This window comes from Ovis canadensis, chromosome 9 (genome assembly GCF_042477335.2).
Source record: "Ovis canadensis isolate MfBH-ARS-UI-01 breed Bighorn chromosome 9, ARS-UI_OviCan_v2, whole genome shotgun sequence".
Lineage (NCBI taxonomy): Eukaryota > Metazoa > Chordata > Mammalia > Artiodactyla > Bovidae > Ovis > Ovis canadensis.
In genome coordinates this window covers 52,527,366-52,541,010 of record NC_091253.1, presented here as the reverse complement: position 1 = coordinate 52,541,010, position 13,645 = coordinate 52,527,366, and the positions used below count along the sequence as shown (strand labels likewise).

Below are 13,645 nucleotides of genomic sequence, written 5' to 3'. Positions count from 1 at the left end.
TGGTTCGATCCCTGAGTCAGGAAGATCCCCTGGAGAAGGAAACGGCAGCCCACTCCAGTATTCTTGCCTGGAGAATTCCATGGACAGAGGAATTCTATGGTGGGCTATGGTTCATGGGGTCACAAAGAGTTGGACATGACAGCGGAAACTATCAAAGAGAGAGAAACAGGAGGGAACAGGAGAGAGAAAGAAAGAGGATGAGGGGGAGAGGAGCAAGGGAGACAAACAGCATTGTAGGTGCTGATTCAGTTTTTTAAAAAAATTTTATTGGAGTATAGTTTCTTGACAATGTTATATTATTTTCTGCTGTACAGCAAAGTGAATCAGCCATATATAAATAAATATCCTCTGTTTTTTGGATCTCCTTCCCATTTAGTTCACCACAGAGCATTGAGTAGTGCTATACAGTTGGTTCTCATTGGTTATCTATTATATACACTGTTGCGTTTGTTGTTCAGTCACTAAGTCATGTCCTACTTTGTGACCCCCATGGACAGCAGCAGGCCAGGATTCCCTGTTCTTCACTGTCTCCTGGAGTTTGCTCAAAATCATGTCCATTGAGTCAGTGATGCCATCCGACCGCCTCATTCTCTGTCACCCCCTTTTCCTCCTGCCCTCTCTTTCCCAGCAACATGGTCTTTTCCAATGAGTTGACTCTTCGCACCAGGTGGCAGCTTCAGCATCAGTCCTTCTAATGCATATTCAGGACTGATTTCCTTTAGGATTGATTGGTTTGATCTCCTTGCTGCCCAACAGACTCCCAAGAGTCTTCTCCAGTAGTACAATTGGAAAGCATCAATTCTTCAGGGCTCAGCCTTCTTCATGGTTCAACTCTCACATCCGTACATGACTACTGGAAAAACCATACACAGTAGTGTATATATGTCAATCCCAATCTCCCAGTTCATCCCACCTCCCCTTCCCCCTTTGATGTCCATACATTTTTTTCTCTATCTGTTGTCTCCACTTCTGCGTTGCAAATAGATTCATGTGTATTTTTCTAGATTCCATATATATGCATTAATATACAATACTCATTTTTCTCTTTATGACTTACTTCACTCTGTATGACATTCTCTAGGTCTATCCACGTCTCTGTAAATGAAACCATTTCATTCCTTTTTATGGCTGAGTATAATATACAATATTCCATTGGACACATATTCTTTATCCATTCAGTTTTAAAATATAAACTATTAGAAACTAATGAGCTGATTTTCTATAAGAAGATGAACCAGATACAGATTTTAGTTCATGGTTGAAAATTAAAGTAGACATTCCTACCCACAATATATTTTCTTTTCCTTTCAGTAGAAACCCTGCCCTTGCTGTTATTTTTTTTTTACCCTTAACAAACATCCTTTTTTTTTTTTTCTTTTTTTTGTACTTTTGGTGAAACTACCATTTACAGTCACACAACTATTCCCAGAGATAGAAACACAACACAAGCTACATCAACCATACTCACCCTTGTGGGCTTTAAATAAGAGCAAAGATCCATAGATGCAGAAGGTGTCCATGACTACATGATCCAATGGAATTATTATTTTTTTTTTTACTTTATTTTACTTTACAATACTGTATTGGTTTTGCCATACATCAACATGAATCTGCCACAGGTGTACATGTGTTCCCAATCCTGAACCCCCCTCCCACCTCCCTCCCCATACCGTCTCTCTGGGTCATCCCAGTGCACCAGCCCCAAGCATCCAGTATCATGCATTGAACCTAGACTGGCGATTCATTTCTTATATGATATTATACATGTTTCAATGCCATTCTCCCAAATCATCCCGCCCTCTCCCTCTCCCACAGAGCCCAAAAGACTGTTCTATACATCTATGTCTCTTTTGCTGTCTCACATACAGGGTTACCATTACCATCTTTCTAAATTCTATATATATGTGTTAGTATACTGTATTGGTATTTTTCTTTCTGGCTTACTTCACTCTATATAATCGGCTCCAGTTTCATCCAACTCATTAGAATGGATTCAAATGTATTCTTTTTCATGGCTGAGTAATACTCCATTGTGTATATGTACCACAGCTTTCTTATCCATTCATCTGCTGATGGACATCTAGGCTGCTTCCATGTCCTGGCTATTATAAACAGTGCTGCGATGAACATTGGGGTACATGTGTCTCTTTCAATTCTGGTTTCCCTGGAGTGTATGCCCAGCAGTGGGATTGCTAGGTCATAAGGCAGTTCTATTTCCAGGTTTTTAAGGAATCTCCACACTGTTCTCCATAGTGGCTGAACTAGTTCGCATTCCCATCAACAGTGTAAGAGGGTTCCCTTTTCTCCACATCCTCTCCAGCATTTATTGCTTGTAGACTTTTGGATTGCAGCCATTCTGACTGGTGTGAAATAGTACCTCATTGTGGTTTTGATTTGCATTTTTCTGATAATGAGTGATGTTGAGCATCTTTTCATGTGTTTGTTAGCCATCTGTATGTCTTCTTTGGAGAAATGTCTATTTAGTTCTTTGGCCCATTTTTTGATTAGATCATTTATTTTTCCGGAATTGAGCTACAGGAGTTGCTTGTATATTTTTGAGATTAGTTGTTTGTGAGTTGCTTCATTTGCTATTATTTTCTCCCATTCCCAAGGCTGTCTTTTCACCTTGCTTAGAGTTTCCTTTGTTGTGCAGAAGCTTTTAAGTTTAATTAGGTCCCATTTGTTTATTTTTGCTTTTATTTCCAGTACTCTCAGAGGTGGGTCATAGAGGATCCTGCTGTGATTTATGTCGGAGAGTGTTTTGCCGATGTTCTCCTCTAGGAGTTTTATAGTTTCTGGTCTTACGTTTAGATCTTTAATCCATTTTGAGTTTATTTTTGTGTATGGTGTTAGAAAGTGTTCTAGTTTCATTCTTTTCCAAGTGGTTGACCAGTTTTCCCAGCACTACTTGTTAGAGAGATTGTCTTTAATCCATTGTATATTCTTGCCTCCTTTGTCGAAGATAAGGTGTCCATTGGTGTGTGGATTTATCTCTGGGCTTTCTATTTGGTTCCAATGGAATTATTAAAAATAGAGTTCTCAGGTTCCTGAAGCTGAAAGCCACAGGGATAGTCTAGAGCTTATCTTTCATTTTGTCAAGCTAATCTAGGTTCTGTACATGGATCTCATTTTCTTGCTTAAGTTATAGCTCCTTTTGCTTTCATAAAAGGGTGATGTATCTCCATGGATGCAGGGACCATACTGAATTTCACTCATTGTTAGATTCCATGTGTTTGGCTCCACCGAGTTCTTGGTAGGCATTCAACTAAATGCTGAATCATGAAACAACAGGGTGAATAAGTTCACCCAATGCCTAAAAATATTTCCCGCCTTTGCAATTTAACATTTTAGGGGCTTCCCTGGTGGTCCATGATTCCACTGCAGGGGGTAGAGCTTCAATCCCTGGTCCAAGAACTAGGATCCCCCATGCTGCATGGTGTGGCCCTGGAAATTTAACATCTTAAATCTAAATAGTTGAGGTAGTTTTCATTAAACATCTATTACAGTTCAGTTGCTCAGTCGTATCCAACTCTTTGCGACCCCATGAATCACACCACGCCAGGCCTCCCTGTCCATTACCATCCTCCAGAGTTCACTCAAACTCATGTCCATTGAGTCGGTGATGCCATCCAGCCATCTCGTCCTCTGTCGTCCCCTTTTCCTCCTGCCCTCAATCCCTCCCAGCGTCAGGGTCTTTTCCAATGAGTCAACTCTTCTCATGAGGTGGCCAAAGTATCGGAGTTTTAGCTTTAGCCTCAGTCCTTCCAATGAACACCCAGGACTGATCGCCTTTAGAATGGACTGATTGGATCTCCTTGCAGTCCAAGGGACTCTCAAGAGTCTTCTCCAACACCACCGTTCAAAAGCATCAATTCTTTGGTGCTCGGCTTCATTCACAGTCCAACTTTCACATCCATACATGACCACTGGAAAAAACATAGCCTTGACTAGACGGGCCTTGGTTGACAAAGTAATGTCTTTGCTTTTTAATATACTATCTAGGTTGGTCATTACTTTCCTTCCAAGGAGTAAGTGTGTTTTAATTTAATGGCTGCAATCACCATCTGCAGTGATTTTGGAGCCCCCCAAAAATAAAGTCTGACACTGTTTCCATTGTTTCCCCATCTATTTGCCATGAAGTGATGGGACCAGATGCTATGATCTTTGTTTTCTGAATGTTGAGCTTTAAGCCAACTTTTTCACTCTCCTCTTTCACTTTCATCAAGAGACTTTTAATGTGACAGAGGTGAGTATTAATATGAAAATTGGATTTAAAAGGGCAGAAAGTTTTGACAAAAATTTTTAAAAATGATTTTTGTGTTGTCCATTTTATGTCCTAATAGAATTAAAGTGCAATCCTTACTTACTCTTTGATGAATAACATTTTAACATACTTCTTTTCATTATCATCTGTGTACATTATTGATTATCTGCACAAATTGTTTTTCCACAGTCATCAATTCACTATTTAATTTTGTAAAGCACTGTTATGGACTGAATGTTAGTGTCCCCCTTGCAAAATTCCTATGTTAAAATTTAATTCTTAATATGATATTTGGAGGTGGGGCCTTTGGAGGTAATTAGATCATGAGGCTACAGTCCTCATGAAAAGGACTAGTGCCCTTATAAGAAAAGGCCAGAGAGCCTCTTTCTAGGATATGAGGATACAACAAGAATGTAGCCATCTACAATTCAGAAAAGGGCTCTCAACAGAATCCTTGATCTGACTCTGTCTCAAGAAGTAAGAGAAATAAATTTCTGTGGTTTATAAGCCATAGAGTCTATGATACTTTGTTGTAGCAACTCAAATTGCCTAAGAGACAAATACAAAGGCCAATAATTACCAAATTCGGTAATATGCCTCTGAGTATCCATGAAGATTTTTCAAGAACTATGTAGGCAGTAGATGAAAATCCATTTTCATATTCTCAACTTTTTGCAAAAATTGATCTGCCTGAGAATAGGTCTGGGGTCAAGGCATCAATTTAGTTTATTTTTTCCATTTCCTTCTAACAATCAAGCTTCCCTCATATTACAAAAGAAAGGGTTATGTTTCACCCAACCCAAATTTTAGGGGAAAGTATCTGACAACTTCCTCAACCGAATCAACATAAACTTTTGATAAGACATTGGTAAGGCTTATCTTACCCTTTCTACTATGTTTTTGTCTTCCAGACAAACTAGGGCATTAGAAATAGGGCATTCTGCCCATGTTGGAATATTCTGAAATCAGATATATATATATAGAGTTGGGTTAAAGAAGAAGTGATAATCATCTCTAAAGATCTACTTTCTCCTATACCCCTAATTCCTGTCAACAAAATTGTGGATGATGAGGAAGATCCTGCAAAGAAAGCAACAAAAGTGTGTCAGTAATAAATACTAAAGGGTATTATAGGCTATTTCTCATAGAAACTCATAGAAAGGCTGTAACTAATTATGTCCAATGTCTATTTCAGAATTAAAAAGTTAAGATTTGCAAACACGCATGGTCCCTTCCCTCTCCCTATCTGATTTCCTTTTAGAATAACTGAGTCCACACACCAGTAGTTAGGGCAGAGCAAAATAACATGAAGAGGGGAAACAGGACCACACGCCCAGCACTGAGTGTCTGTCTGTCTGAGCATCATTCAGAGGGTGTCTGCATGGTGGCCAGGGCTTCCCAGGTGGTGCTGTGGTAAAGAATCTGCCTGCAAGCAGGGAGACACAGGTTTAATCCCTGGGTGGGGAAGATCTCCTGGAGAAGGAAATGGCAATCCACTCCTGCATTCTTGCCTGGAAATATCCCATGGACAGAGGAGCCTGGTTGGCTACAGTCTATGGGGTTGCAAAGAGTTGGACAAGACTTACGACTGAGCATGCATGCACGCTGCATGGTGGCCACATGTAGAATGTCAGACCTGAGAGGTGTGAGGCGCTTATAGTGATAGGGCAGTGGTGATGGAAAACTGTCCATAGGCAGGATTGATCAGATAAGTAAATATTTTATGGATGATGGAATCCATGTTTCTCACTGTTAGAGGAGACAGTTATATATGCATATATATTCATATATATTATACATACTGGTTTCCCTTGTAGCTCAGTCATAAAGAATATGCCTGCAATGCAGGACACCTGGGTTTGATTCCTGGATCAGGCAGATCCCTTGGAGAAGGAAATGGCAACCCACTCCAGTACTCTTGCCTAGAGAATCCCATGGACAGAGGAGCCTGGCAGGCTACAGTCCATAGTGTTGCAACAGCCGGACATGATTTAGTGACTAAACCACCACCATTATACATATTAAAATGTATATTTCTAACTAAATTGTACTTTCAAGGTTTACCTATCCATTTCTATAAAATACTAAGTTTTTTAAATCAATAATAAGCCAATAATAATTGTAATGATAACTTAATCCAGATGAAGGAAGAATAGAACTTAGGTCCTCTGGTCACAGAGAATATAAAAAAATTAATTTCAATTTATATACCTAACTTTATAGCAGAAAGATATAAAATATGATCCATAAAAGACCATCAAGCATAAAAATATGTTAGTATAAAATTCTGTAGGAGAAATGGAATGGAAATATGAGTTCAAGGAGAAAATGGGACAATGTAAAATTTCTGGTTGTTAAAGAAGAGCTTATTCATGGATTTTTAAAATGAGGATGGTGGGCATAAAGTCACTATAGCATTTAAATTATATTGATTAGAAGGTTTGAAAGGATGGCAATATGATTTCTATATCAAATGTCAATAATTAAAATATGCTGAAAGTCACATCTTTTGATATTTTACCTTATGATGAAAATGTTTCACTGTTAATTTAAAATTTGGGAAAAAGGTAAAATAGTTTTTTAAAAATATCAGAGGTATGCAAGCAATACCTAAATGTAAATATTCCATATGTCTTTTCCAACTAGATAAACAGAAATTCACAAAAATTAATTAAGGTTCACAAGTTCACAATAGTAAATGATGAAAGCAGGAAGTCTCTTTGACTCTGATCTTCTAAACTTACCACTGCACCTTCAATTTCCCAGATTTTCCTCACTTCACTTCACTTCCTGGCCTGTTTGTCTTTCCAACTGTTGGCCTGGCTGATCCACAGGAACCCCAAGATTACCCCCAATGCTGGAGTGCAGACTTGTAAAAAGCAAGAGCCACACAGAGGCCCCTACTTCCCATACACTTCTTGTGAGTCCATGTGGGCAGATGCATCCATGAATTCTCTGTAAGCTCCACCACATCCACCTGCCACAGTTCTTCAGGAGGCCTGGTTGCTGCTTTTCTCAGTGGTCCTCTGAGTTTCCCTTCTGTGCCTTCACTTCCCTAGCTCCTCCCATAATCATGTAAAGTTTAATCAGATTAATAAATTTCCTACTCTCACAGTATGCATGAGGCTCTGCTTCTTGACCAACACAATTATTTTTACCTAGAATAATTCCAGAGTAACAGGATCTTAGTATTAGCAATCTAGAATGGGTTCTTTGATCTGGCTGGATTTAAAGACTGCCATGATCTTGTTTCAGAGAAGGCGATGGCACCCCACTCCAGCACTCTTACCTGGAAAATCCCATGGATGGAGGAGCCTGGTGGGCTGTAGTCCATGGAGTCATGAAGAGTCAGACACGACTGAACGATTTCACTTTCACTTTTTACTTTCATGAATTGGAGAAGGAAACGGCAACCCACTCCAGTATTATTGCCTGGAGAATCCCAAGGATGGGGGAACCTGGTGGGCTGCCGTCTATGCGGTCGCACAGAGTCGGACACGACTGAAGCGACTTAGCAGCAGCAGCAGCAGCATGATCCTGTTTCCAGTTGCAAACAGGGCAGTGGTAGTCCATGGCATGCAGTGGGAAAACACTACCTATATTTAAAATTTTTTTTCAGTTAATTTATTTTTGGCTGTGCTGGGTCTTTGTTGTGGTGTGTGGGCTTTCTCTAGTTGCAGCAAGTGGGGGCTACTCTCTAGTTGAGGTGTGCAGACGTCTCATTGGGATGGCTTCTCTTGTCGCAGAGCGTGGGCTCTGGGATACACAGGCTTCAGTAGTTGTGGCACATAGGCTTAGTTGTGGGATCTTATTAATATTAATAGTTCCTGGATTATGGACTGAACCCATGTTCCTTGAATTGGCAGGCAGATTCTTAACCACTGGACCACCAGGGAAGTCCTTAAAGAACACTACTTAAAAGTATCACCTCTAGCTACCTGGAAAGACCTTGCATATCCAAGTGGTTCCTGCCATAGGACAATTTAGTGGAAATAAATGTGAACCTACCATGGATTGATTTGGTTGTTTCTAAATGTGCTGGGCAATATGGAAGGGGGGAAAATGGGATTAGGGCTTTAAATTAGTAAATCAAGGTCTTGGTAAGGAATTGAAAACTTCTATAATGGCCCTTAAGGTGAGTTTTTTTAATCCTCTGAAATCAAAGAATTGATTTCTAAAAACTAAAATTGTAGTCAAATAATTGAAATTTCTAAAAACTAAACCCAAAATTCAATCCTGTGGATGGCTGAACTCTGAACTGCAAGGCAAATTTAATTCTGAATTCTCAAGTTCTTTAAAATTAATTAGAAATTAATTAGAAAAGAGTGAGTTTCTGAAATTTGGGAGGAGGGCACATACACAAATTCCAAGAAGGCTGACGATTTTGAAGACCTAAATTCTACCATTTTCTTTGACAATCAAAATGAGATTTCTACCATTTTTTGAGATCAGTCACCTTTTATCTGAAGAAACTGTAAAAGATCTCTTATTTTCAGGGCATTACTATCATCCTTAAGCCCTACTCCCATCACCTCTCATTGGTTCTGATTCTACTGCTGCTGCTGCTGCTGCTAAGTCGCTTCAGTTGTGTCCGACTCTGTGTGACCCCATAAACAGCAGCCCACCAGGCTCCCCCATCCCTGGGATTCTCTAGGCAAGAATACTGGAGTGGGTTGCCATTTCCTTCTCCAATGCATGAAAGTGAAAAGTCAACGTGAAGTCGTTCAGTTGTGTCCGATTCTTAGCGACTCCATGGACTGCAGCCTACCAGACTCCTCCGTCCATGGGATTTTCCAATCTGAGATGACTCCAGAGTTTCAGCTACAAAGTATGACCCATGAGGATGTCCTACTAAGGGGTAGGAGGGAGAATAAAATTATTTTTTATTATAAGGAACTTGCACTACTTGTGAAGCAGTACGGTGTTATTTGTAAGTGGTCTTGAATTAGTTGTAAACGTGTATTGCAAGTTCTAGGAAAGCCACTAAACAGAGTAAAAGGAAGAACTATAATCGATAGGCTGAGAAAGAGAAAATGGAAATTCATATGAAATATTCAATGAAAACCTCAAAAGGCAGAAAAAGAGTAGAAAACAAAATAGGAACAAGGGCAACAAAGAGAAAACAGTAGCCAAACTAATACTAATCCAAAGAAAGCTATAATAATTTCTGACAAACTGGATTTTTGGACAAGGAAAGTTATCAAGGATAAAGAGGGACATTACATAATGATTAAGTGGCCAATTCTCCAAGAAGGCATAACAGTCTTTAAAATGTATGTACCTAGCAACAGAACATCAAAATACATAAGGCAAAATCTGATGGCGCTGCAAGAAGAAACAGATAAATCCACTACTATATGTGGCTTCCCTGGTGGCCCAGATGGTAAAGAATGCAATCTGGGAGACCTGGGTTCGATTCCTGGGTCAGGAAGATCCCCTGGAGAAGGTAATGGCTACCCAATTCAGTATTCTTGCTGGAAGAATGCTATGGACAGAAGAACCTTGTGGGCTACAGTCCATAGGATTGCAAAGATTTGGACACAACTGAAGTGACTTAGAATGCAGGCATGCACTTTTATAGATAAAGGCTTCAACATCCCTCCATCAGAAATAGGTAGATAAAGCAGACAGAAAGAACATAGTTGAACTCAAAAACACTGTCAATCAACTGGGTATCATGGGACAGCCATAGACTACTTCATCCAACAACAGCAGGATATACATTCTTCCCAAGCTCACATGGACCATTTGCCAAGATAGACCACATTCTGGACCATAAAGTTCACCTTAAGTGAAAGTGAAAGTGAAGTCGCTCAGTCGTGTCTGACTTTTTGCGACCCCATGGGCTGTTGCCTATCAGGCTTCTCCGTCCATGGGATTTTCCAGGCAAGAATACTGGAGTGGGTTACCATTTCCTTCTCCAGGGGATCTTCCCGACCTAGGGATCAAACCCGGGTCTCCTGCACTGGAGGCTGACACTTTAACCTCTGAGCCACCACCTTAACACATTTATAAAGATAGAAATATTACAATGTCAGCTCTCAGATCATGATGAAATTAAACTAGAAATCAAAAGCAGAAAGACAGCTGGAAAATTCCCAAACACATGGAGATTAAACAATATACTTCTAATAAGAAAAAGATCGCAAGAAAAATTTTAAAATATTTTGAAGTAAATGAAAATGAAAATATAGCTATCAAAATTTTGAGATGCAAAAAGCAATGTTTAGTGGGAAATTTATAGCACTGAATGCATATATTAGGAAAGAGGAAAGTTTAAAATCAGTCATCTAAGGAAACTAGAAAAAGAAGAGCAAATTAATCCAAAATAAGCAGAAGAAAATAAATGATAAGAATTAGAGTAGGAATATAAATCACAGCAGGATCCTCTATGATCCACCTCCCAGAATTCTGGAAATAAAAGCAAAAATAAACAAATGGGATCTAATTAAAATTAAAAGCTTCTGCACAACAAAGGAAAATATAAGCAAGGTGAAAAGACAGCCATCTGAATGGGAGAAAATAATAGCAAATGAAGCAACTGACAAACAACTAATCTCAAAAATATACAAGCAACTTCTGCAGCTCAACTCCAGAAAAATAAACGACCCAATCAAAAAATGGGCCAAAGAACTAAATAGACATTTCTCCAAAGAAGACATACGGATGGCTAACAAACACATGAAAAGATGCTCAACATCACTCATTATTAGAGAAATGCAAATCAAAACCACAATGAGGTACCACTTCACACCAGTCAGAATGGCTGCGATCCAAAAATCTGCAAGCAATAAATGCTGGAGAGGGTGTGGAGAAAAGGGAACCCTCCTACACTGTTGGTGGGAATGCAAACTAGTACAGCCACTATGGAGAACAGTGTGGAGATTCCTTAAAAAATTGCAAATAGAACTACCTTATGACCCAGCAATCCCACTTCTGGGCATACACACCGAGGAAACCAGAATTGAAAGAGACACATGTACCCCAATGTTCATCGCAGCACTGTTTATAATAGCCAGGACATGGAAACAACCTAGATGTCCATCAGCAGATGAATGGATAAGAAAGCTGTGGTACATATACACAATGGAGTATTACTCAGCCGTTAAAAAGAATTCATTTGAATCAGTTCTGATGAGATGGATGAAACTGGAGCCGATTATACAGAGTGAAGTAAGCCAGAAAGAAAAACACCAATACAGTATACTAACACATATATATGGAATTTAGGAAGATGGCAATGATGACCCTGTATGCAAGACAGGGAAAGAGACACAGATGTGTATAATGGACTTTTGGACTCAGAGGGAGAGGGAGAGGGTGGGATGATTTGGGAGAATGACATTCTAACATGTATACTATCATGTGAATTGAATCGCCAGTCTATGTCTGACGCAGGATGCAGCATGCTTGGGGCTGGTGCATGGGGATGACCCAGAAAGATGTTCTGGGGAGGGAGGTGGGAGGGGGGTTCATGTTTGGGAATGCATGTAAGAATTAAAGATTTTAAAATTTAAAAAATAAAAAACTAAAAATTAAAAAAAAAAAAAGGAATCAATGAAAGTGTCAGCAGAGACAATCAATGAAATTAAAAGCTGTTTTTTTAAAGAAATCAACAAAATCTACAAGCCTCTAGCCAGGTTAACTAATTTAAAAAGAGACAGTATGCAACTCACTAACATCAAAAGTGAAAGAGGGGCCATCACTACAGACCTCATGGGCATTAAAAAGATGATTAAAGAACATTGCTGCTGCTGCTGCTACTAAGTCGCTTCAGTCGTGTCCGACTCTGTGTGACCCCATAGACGGTCGCCCATCAGGCTCCTCTGTCCATGGGACTTTCCAAGCAAGAGTACTGGAGTGGGTTCCCATTGCCTTCTCCGTAAAGAATATTATGCCTCATCAGAAACATAAAGAAGGCAGGAGTGGTAATTCCTACTGTATCCCCATTTCACTTGCCTATGTTGACTATGCATGACACAGGTAAATCCTCAAGAATGACAATAGTGTACTGTGAGCTTAATAAGATGATGATTTGAATTAGAGCTGCTGTGCCACGTGGTTTTCCCTGATAGTTCAGTTGGTAAAGAACCTGCCTGCAATGCAGGAGACCCCAGTTTGATTCCTGAGTTGGGAAGATCCCTGTTGCAGCACATTAATACATCCCTGGACACAGCAGCTATTAATCACAGAAATGCAGTTTGCTTTCACCTAGAAGGGTCAGCAATAAACAGTCACTGTCCCATCTGTTATATCAAGTCTTCCAGTTCAGTTCAGTTCATTTCAGTTCAGTTCAGTCGCTCAGCCGTGTCTGACTCTTTGCGACCCCATGAATTGCAGCACGCCAGGCCTCTTTATCCATCACCAACTCCTGGAGCTCACCCAAACTTACGTCCATCGAGTCGGTGATGCCATCCAGCCATCTCATCCTCTGTCGTCCCCTTCTCCTCCTGCCCCCAATCCCTCCCAGCATCAGAGTCTTTTCTAATGAGTCAGCTCTTTGCATGAGGTGGCCAAAGTACTGGAGTTTCAGCTTTAGCTTCAGTCCTTCCAAAGAACACCCAGGGCTGATCTCCTTCAGAATGGACTGGTTGGATCTTCTTGCAGTCCAAGGGACTCTCAGGAGTCTTCTCCAACACTAAAGTTCAAAAGCATCAATTCTTTGGCACTCAGCTTCATTCACAGTCCAACTCTCACATCCATACATGACCACTGGAAAAACCATAGCCTTGACTAGATGGATCTTTGTTGGCAAAGTAATGTCTCTGCTTTTGAATATGCTATCTAGGTTGGTCATAACTTTTCTTCCAAGGAGTGTCTTTTAATTTCATGGCTGCAATCACCATCTGCAGTGATTTTGGAGCCCCCCAAAATAAAGTCTGACACTGTTTCCACTGTTTCCCCATCTATTTCCCATGAAGTGATGGGACCAGATGCCATGATCTTCGTTTTTTGAATGTTGAACTTTAAGCCAACTTTTTCACTCTCCTCTTTCACTTTCATCAAGAGGCTTTTTAGTTCCTCTTCACTTTCTGCCATAAGGGTGGTGTCATCTGCATATCTGAGGTTATTGATATTTCTCCCGGCAATCTGGATTCCAGCTTGTGCTTCTTCCAGTTCAGCATTTCTCATGATGTACTCTGCATAGAAGTTAAATAAGCAGGGTGACAATATACGACCTTGATGTACTCCTTTTCCTATTCGGAACCAGTCTGTTGTTCCATGTCCAGTTCTAACTATTGCTTCCTGACCTGCATATAGGTTTCTCAAGAGGCAGGTCAGGTGGTCTGGTATTCCCATCTCTCTCAGAATTTTCCACAGTTTATTGTGATCCACACAGTCAAAGGCTTTGGCATAGTCAATAAAGCAGAAGAAGATGCT

General features: G+C 40.0%; 1 long non-coding RNA gene across 2 annotated transcripts in view; it reads right to left on the bottom strand.

The window, feature by feature from the left end:
• Positions 1 to 244: 244 nt before the first annotated feature.
• The window catches only part of LOC138445793 (uncharacterized), a 28,554-nt gene continuing 15,153 nt past the window's right edge, over positions 245 to 13,645 (bottom strand). The window contains exon 3 of one of the 2 annotated variants that reach the window (XR_011259000.1): positions 245 to 853. This is a non-coding gene — a long non-coding RNA (uncharacterized lncRNA). Of the gene's footprint in view, positions 854 to 2,512; positions 3,927 to 13,645 lie in introns of those variants that run through there. The other variant, XR_011259001.1, reaches the window with a different exon arrangement.